Genomic DNA, 7,500 nt, shown 5'->3' on the forward strand with positions numbered 1-7,500 from the left:
GTTGCCATTGGCCACCACCGCCAGCTCCCCGTTCGGCTCCAACCTCTCCTTCCCGACCCCACCGAACACCTGATCCTTAGTCTCTTCTTCCCTGGCCTTACCATTACCTGCGCCACCATCTATGTCCGCCCTAACGCCCCTCTTCCCTTCGACTTCCTCTCCCACATTGACCGTACCTTCTCCTCCTACGTGATCGCCGCCGACCTCAACATCCATAGTCGTTCCGCCGCCCAGTTACGGCGGTGGCATCGGTTCCTCTCCTCCCTTCAAGGCGACCTCATTCCCATCCCCCAGCACACCCGTCCCGAATCCAACTCCACTCCTGATGTTATCCTCTCCTCCCCCAACCTCCTTGGCCGCATAACGGTGGATGTCCTGGAACCTATTGGTAGCGACCATCTCCCTGTCCTCCTCACCGTATCGGACGGTCGTCGCCCTCGCCCCGACCCTCGTACTGATCCTCCCCCTAAGTATGTCCACGATTATTCCCGAGCCGACTGGAATGCCTACCGGGATACCCTCTCCACCCAGGTCGATAGCCACCCTCTCACCTACCACCACCCTGACGATGTCACCCATGCCGCCTCCTTTCTCCAGCAGACCTTGTCTGAGGCCGTGGAGGCCCACGTTCCTACTGTCGCCATCCACCCCCACCGTCCTACCTTACCCCCGCAGGCCGTTCTCCTCCTCCGTGAATCCCGTCGTCTCTACCGTGCCTTCCTCCGCACGCGTGACCCGGACACACTACGACGCCACCGGCAACTCCAGCGACACGTTCGTAATTTGCTCGCGGCTAAGAAACGCCGGGACTGGCGACAGACATGCACCCGTTTGAATGAAACCCTACCAATCAACTCGTCCAAGTTCTGGTCGGCCTTCCGTCGCCTTACCGGAACTAAACCCTCCCCCTACTATCCTCTTCTCCACGATGACCACCCCTTCCCTGACGCCCTTAGTAAGGCCAATCACTTTGCCTCCTACCTCTCCGATGTTTTCTCCATCCCCGATGATCCTCAGTTCGATTACTCCCTCTTCCCGGATATCCGCGATCGAACTGACACCTCTGTCCCTCCCCTCGCTCCTGGTTTCCAGTACTTGGACAACATTACACACACGGAACTCAATACCCCTATCACTACACAGGATCTCATTGATACACTCCGCACAAAACGCAACACCGCTCCTGGTCACGATCGTGCCACCTACCGTCACCTTCGTGAAGCTCCTGTCTCTTTCCTCTCCACCCTGGCCAGGCTCTACAATGTAGTCCTGTCCACCGGTTACTACCCCGACCTGTGGAAAACCTCCCGCATCCTCATGTTCCTTAAACCTAGCAAACCGCCGTCCGCCGTCTCCTCTTACCGTCCTATCAGCCTTACCTCGGTCTTCAGCAAGGTCCTGGAATCTATCCTCACCCGCCGCATCCATCAGCATCTCCGCCAGCACCGCCTCCTTCCCGTCACCCAGTGTGGCTTTCGGCCATCCTTCTCTTCCGACGATCTTCTCCTTCACCTCACTCATCTCCTCTCCGAACAGCTTAATTCCCGTCGCTCCGCCATCTTCCTCTCCCTTGACCTCGAACGCGCTTATGACCGTGTCTGGCATTCCGGTCTCCTCTTCAAGCTCCAAACCTTTGCCCTTCCCATCAACTACGTCCGTCTGATCGGTTCCTTTCTCTCCCGCCGTCCTTCCTATGTCACCATCCATAACACAGATTCCTACACTTTTTTTCCCTCCGCCGGTGTGCCCCAAGGCTCCGTCCTCTCCCCCCTTCTGTACCTTTTGTACACGGCGGACATGCCGCCGCCGTCACCCCCCGTCCACCTTCTCCAGTTTGCCGATGACACTGCCTTCCTTGCTCTTGCCCCCACCCTACAACGCTCCCAACGCCTTCTCCAATCCCATCTTGACCGCTTCACTGCTTGGTGCAACCAGTGGTTGCTTAAGGTCAATCCCTCCAAAACCCAGGCGATCATTGTAGGCAAAACCACCCCTTCCTTCCGCCTCCTTGATTTCTATCTCACCGTTTATGGCCGTCCTATCGCTCTCACCCCCACCCTTAAGTACCTTGGCGTCACCCTCGACCGTCGCCTCTCCTGGACTCCCCATCTCCAGACAATCCAAGCCAAGGCACGTTCCCGACTCCGTCTCCTCAAGCTCCTTTCCGGCCGTACGTGGGGTCTGGACCCCTCCACCATCCTACACACCTATAAGTCCCTCATCCGCCCTATCCTCTGTTACGCCCATCCCGCCTGGATTTCTGCCCCCCCTTCCTTTTATAAATCCCTCCAAATCCTTGAACGCCATGCTCTCCGCCTTGCCTATCGCATCCGTCTCCCCTCCCCCACGCGGATCCTGTATGATCTTATCTCCTTCCCTCACCTCCTCCTCTTCCTCGAAAGGATACGAATCCTCTACACCTCCCGTAAACTCGATCCTCCCCACCCGCTCGTCTCCCCGATCCTCTCCCACCCCCGCCCGCTGCCGCGCCTGTACTCTCATGTCCCACCCGGTCTCCATCTCTCCACCCTCCTTACCCTCTCCCAAGGTGGCTTCCGCCAGCTCCCCCTACCTGATGATGCCCTCCTCCCCTCCATCTACCCCTCCTACCAACTTTGATCCTCCCGCCCTCCTCCCGTGCTTGCTCCTCCGGGCACCCTCCCTCCCTTCTCTCCCTTTTTCCCTCCCTCCTCCTTTTCTCTCCCCTTCTCCCCCGGGCCTCCCCTCCCCTGTCCCTCTCCCTCTTGCCCCCGTCTCCCCCGCCGTTGGCATCCTTTTCTCCCCTCTCCCCCCACCTCCCCCCTGTTCCACTCTTGGCAGGTCCCCGGACTCGCACACGCTACGTGGACTTTCGCGCGCCGGAGATCGCCGCCATCAGTGTCTTGTGTGTGCCGTCATGTTTCGTGTTCAGTGTTTCCCGTCATGCTCCGTTGTTCACCAGTGCCATCGTCTTCTTCAGTATCTGTGCGTCGTCTCAACAGTTTGCAGTGTGGTTTATCGTCAAGTGTGAACGGCTCCGTGTTTGTCTCTCTGTGTCTCCTATTTTATCGCCCACCATTTTGTGACTTTTCTGTTTTTCTCCTGTTTTTTGTGCTTCTGTCTCATTTGGCTGAAGAGCAGCGTATTGTGCTGCTGCCAGCCTGCTTATTGTATAGGCCTTAAAATGACAATAAAGTAAAAAAAAAAAAAAAAAAAAAAAAGAGATATGTCCAAAATGCGACATTCCCGCTGTCCCTATACATGAGCTGCGAGCTGTACCAGTTACGAGCTAGAGACGCGATCGCGTTGCTCTCTGTACGAATGCCGATGCTGAGCGATCAGCTAGGAGGCGCTCCATCCATGTCGGTACCGGTGGGCGTTGCACTCGCAGTCGCAAAAACGTACGGCAAGTATATTACTCGGAAGAGGTAATGACAGTCCAAGCCCCCCTGCGTGGGGAGAGTCTTTCTAGGCCATGACCCACCGGAAAGGCCCCCCACCCCAGACATGTGACGTCACACCATCGGTATTGACGACTAGACTGATTCCTTATAATCATTTACCATACACCGGTGGAAGCTGCCGAGACGAGTAACTACATAGCGGGCTCGCCGTGTCACTAATGTACAGAGATACAACAGTTTCGACTGGAACCGGATTAAACGTATACACGGCGCTGATTAGTAATAGATAGAGCCATCAGAATACAGATAATGTATACAACTGTCCGTATACATGCTGAAAGACTCTGCTCACAATCACAACCACACGTCAGCCACACACCCTTATCACGCACTACTCTCTGCCTGTAACACGCACACAGACAATATGTAAGCACCAGCATGGAACAACACCCAGTGCATCCTCTCCGCCACATTAGACAATCCACACTGTCATAACCAGACCGGGAGATCCACTCAGAAAACAGAATATCCCACCCACCCGACAACCACCATTGCTCAGCCAAGCCACCAACACCCACACATGTCCTACACAGGGGTGCACCCAACATCACAATACTGCCTCCTCTCACAGCACACAAACAATGGCAGGAATGAAAGACACAGGTCTGCCACAAGCATGGAATGAGAGCGCCGCCTGTCATGAGCCAAAGGTGCATCCTGACGTGGCAAATCAGATGATGCCGCAGGCATCCACTTACTATAATCACAATCAACAAACCGGCCGCCCCGCCCCCCATTAAACCTTTCCTTACAACAATGTGTACTGTAACCTAACCTATATCGTACCTTAACCTAACCTATATCGTACCTTAACCTAACCTATATCGTACCTTAACCTAACCTATATCGTACCGTAACCTAACCTATATCGTACCGTAACCTAACCTATATCGTACCGTAACCTAACCTATATCGTACCGTAACCTAACCTACATCGTACCGTAACCTAACCTACATCGTACCGTAACCTAACCTACATCGTACCGTAACCTAACCTACATCGTACCGTAACCTAACCTATATCGTACCGTAACCTAACCTATATCGTACCGTAACCTAACCTATATCGTACCGTAACCTAACCTATATCGTACCGTAACCTAACCTATATCGTACCGTAACCTAACCTATATCGTACCGTAACCTAACCTATATCGTACCGTAACCTAACCTATATCGTACCGTAACCTAACCTATATCGTACCGTAACCTAACCTATATCGTACCGTAACCTAACCTACGTCGTACCGTAACCTAACCTACGTCGTACCGTAACCTAACCTACGTCGTACCGTAACCTAACCTACGTCGTACCTTAACCTAACCTACGTCGTACCTTAACCTAACCTATGTCGTACCTTAACCTAACCTATGTCGTACCTTAACCTAACCTATGTCGTACCTTAACCTAACCTATGTCGTACCTTAACCTAACCTATGTCGTACCTTAACCTAACCTATGTCGTACCTTAACCTAACCTGTATTGCGCCTTAACCTAACCTGTATTGCGCCTTAACCTAACCTGTATTGCGCCTTAACCTAACCTGTATTGCGCCTTAACCTAACCTGTATTGCGCCTTAACCTAACCTGTATTGCGCCTTAACCTAACCTGTATTGCGCCTTAACCTAACCTGTATTGCGCCTTAACCTAACCTGTATTGCGCCTTAACCTAACCTGTATTGCGCCTTAACCTAACCTATATTGCGCCTTAACCTAACCTATATTGCGCCTTAACCTAACCTATATTGCGCCTTAACGTAACCTATATTGCGCCTTAACGTAACCTATATTGCGCCTTAACGTAACCTATATTGCGCCTTAACGTAACCTATATTGCGCCTTAACGTAACCTATATTGCGCCTTAACGTAACCTATATTGCGCCTTAATGTAACCTATATTGCGCCTTAATGAAACCTATATTGCGCCTTAGCCTAACCCACATTGCGCCGTAACGTAACCCACATTGCCCCTTAACGTAACCCACATTGCGCCGTAACGTAACCCACATTGCCCCTTAACGTAACCCACATTGCGCCGTAACGTAACCGATATTGTGCTGTAACCCAACACACGTTGGGCCTTAACCCAACACACGTTGGGCCTTAACCCAACACACGTTGGGCCTTAACCCAACACACGTTGGGCCTTAACCCAACACACGTTGGGCCTTAACCCAACACACGTTGGGCCTTAACCCAACACACGTTGGGCCTTAACCTGCTCTGTAATTGTCATACGACGCGTTAAATTAGTGTAGTGTTGCCTAACTGCAACCCCCGCAATATAGTTTGCTACTCGCACTGCCCGGTCCCCAGTGTATCGCTTCATGTTAAACACCTTGCAGCTATACACTGTAATGTGGATGGCAGCAGGACGTACATGCTCAATGCCCTTTGCAGTTGTTCATTGGCATTTGCAGTTGTTCATTGGCATTTGCATGGCGAAGCACTTAGCCTACGCTGTGGTACGGCCTGTGTCAACTGTCCGCTGATGTTGTACGTCCAAATCACACACTGTACTGCACATTGGTCCTCATGTACTGAATGATACATCGTGGTACATGTGACCGTACAACGACTGCGCCAACAACGGCGAACCATGCGGTCCAAATGTTGTGCACTCAGCTACGTGTCGTCTCCCTATAAGAGCTGGATTGCAGTGTGGTATGCCCTGGATGGCGATCAGCATGAGCCGTCTGTTGATGTAGTGGCGCGTGTTGTCAGACGTAGTCGTCTCTTCTCACACACCGTGATAGCATGGTGCACTGCGTTCCACATCTGCGACATGCGACAGAGGCCGGTTGACAGTCGTTCGCGCAATGGACATCGCATACGTACGGGGGCCACCTTCCACGTGTTCGCGAAGCGTGCACATGTTGTTGCGTGTATGTGGGCAGACATAGTGTGTCGTGACACCTGACACAGGCATGCAACAATCGTTGAATTTGCAAATGGCGATGGACGCCTACGTTTGCTGGTGACGTTACGCAAATGAACAACTGGTAAACCGTTGTGGTGCGGTTGTTCTCGCTAGAGGTGAATCAGTGATGGCGACGATCGGTTGAGCTACCAACCGGTTGTTCCAGCGATACCCACCATGCCCACGAACGTGAATGGCATCTGGGTGTGAAGCGATACGCGGCGGTGGCTGGGTGGGACCGTCCCCGGCCGGTGAGGGGGGGCCTCCCGGCGTGCTGGCCGCGCGGTGCGTGGGCGCACGCGCTACAGCCGGCTGGTGGGGGCGGCCAGTGGCAGGCGCGCCGGCCGACGGAGGCGGCAGGCGGCGCAGCTGCGCGCCGGCGCACCCTGCACGCGGCGCCGTGCGGCCAAAGTAGGTCCTCGCGGGCCCGGTGCGAAGCGCGGTGGACATCTGCAGTGTGCTGGTCCGATTGAGGACTGTGTGCGCTGAGGATGCGCCGCCGCCCGGCGCTCGGCGCCGCGACGCCGTCTGCTGCTCGGTCGCCTCTGCGGTTCTCGCAGGTGGTTTGTATCGCAGCTGTGCGGACGTGTTGGCGCGTGCGCTGTGCTGGGAGAGTTCGCTTCGGCACCCAAGTGGGGCTTTTGTCCTTCTGTGGCGCTGGCGTTGGAGCTGCCGGTCACCGTAGGTGGCGCGTGTTGTCTCCCGCCGGCAATGCCACGACAGCACGCTCCCGGGCCTCTGTCGGCAGCGGCAAGCTCAGTTGGGAGCACGGGTGGTCGCACCTAAAGCGTCTACTCGCCAAACTCCGGGCGATTGCGCCTCTCTCGAACCCGACCAAGTACTTAGGACGGCGCTGCGCGCCGCCGGGACCTGAGAGGGTTTCGAGGTGTATGGTGCAGGGGAGCTCAGCCTCCTCCTGTTTGCAGAATAATTGAGCGGACGCTTGCGTGTTCGCGCGGGCCCCCGGGACACACTCCCGGGCGGCCGGCTGCTCAGCTCTAGTTGACGCAGCTCCCTGGTTGATCCTGCCAGTAGTCATATGCTTGTCTCAAAGATTAAGCCATGCATGTCTCAGTACAAGCCGCATTAAGGTGAAACCGCGAATGGCTCATTAAATCAGTTATGGTTCCTTA

The 7,500-nt window shown here is 54.5% G+C and overlaps 1 non-coding gene across 1 annotated transcript in view; it reads left to right on the top strand.

The window, feature by feature from the left end:
* The first annotated feature begins 7,379 nt into the window (after positions 1 to 7,379).
* Positions 7,380 to 7,500, top strand: part of LOC124576670 — a 1,910-nt gene continuing 1,789 nt past the window's right edge. The window contains exon 1 of the ribosomal RNA XR_006972589.1: positions 7,380 to 7,500. This exon is cut by the window's right edge and continues 1,789 nt beyond it. This is a non-coding gene — a ribosomal RNA (small subunit ribosomal RNA).

Source organism: Schistocerca americana, unplaced genomic scaffold, assembly GCF_021461395.2.
Source record: "Schistocerca americana isolate TAMUIC-IGC-003095 unplaced genomic scaffold, iqSchAmer2.1 HiC_scaffold_257, whole genome shotgun sequence".
Lineage (NCBI taxonomy): Eukaryota > Metazoa > Arthropoda > Insecta > Orthoptera > Acrididae > Schistocerca > Schistocerca americana.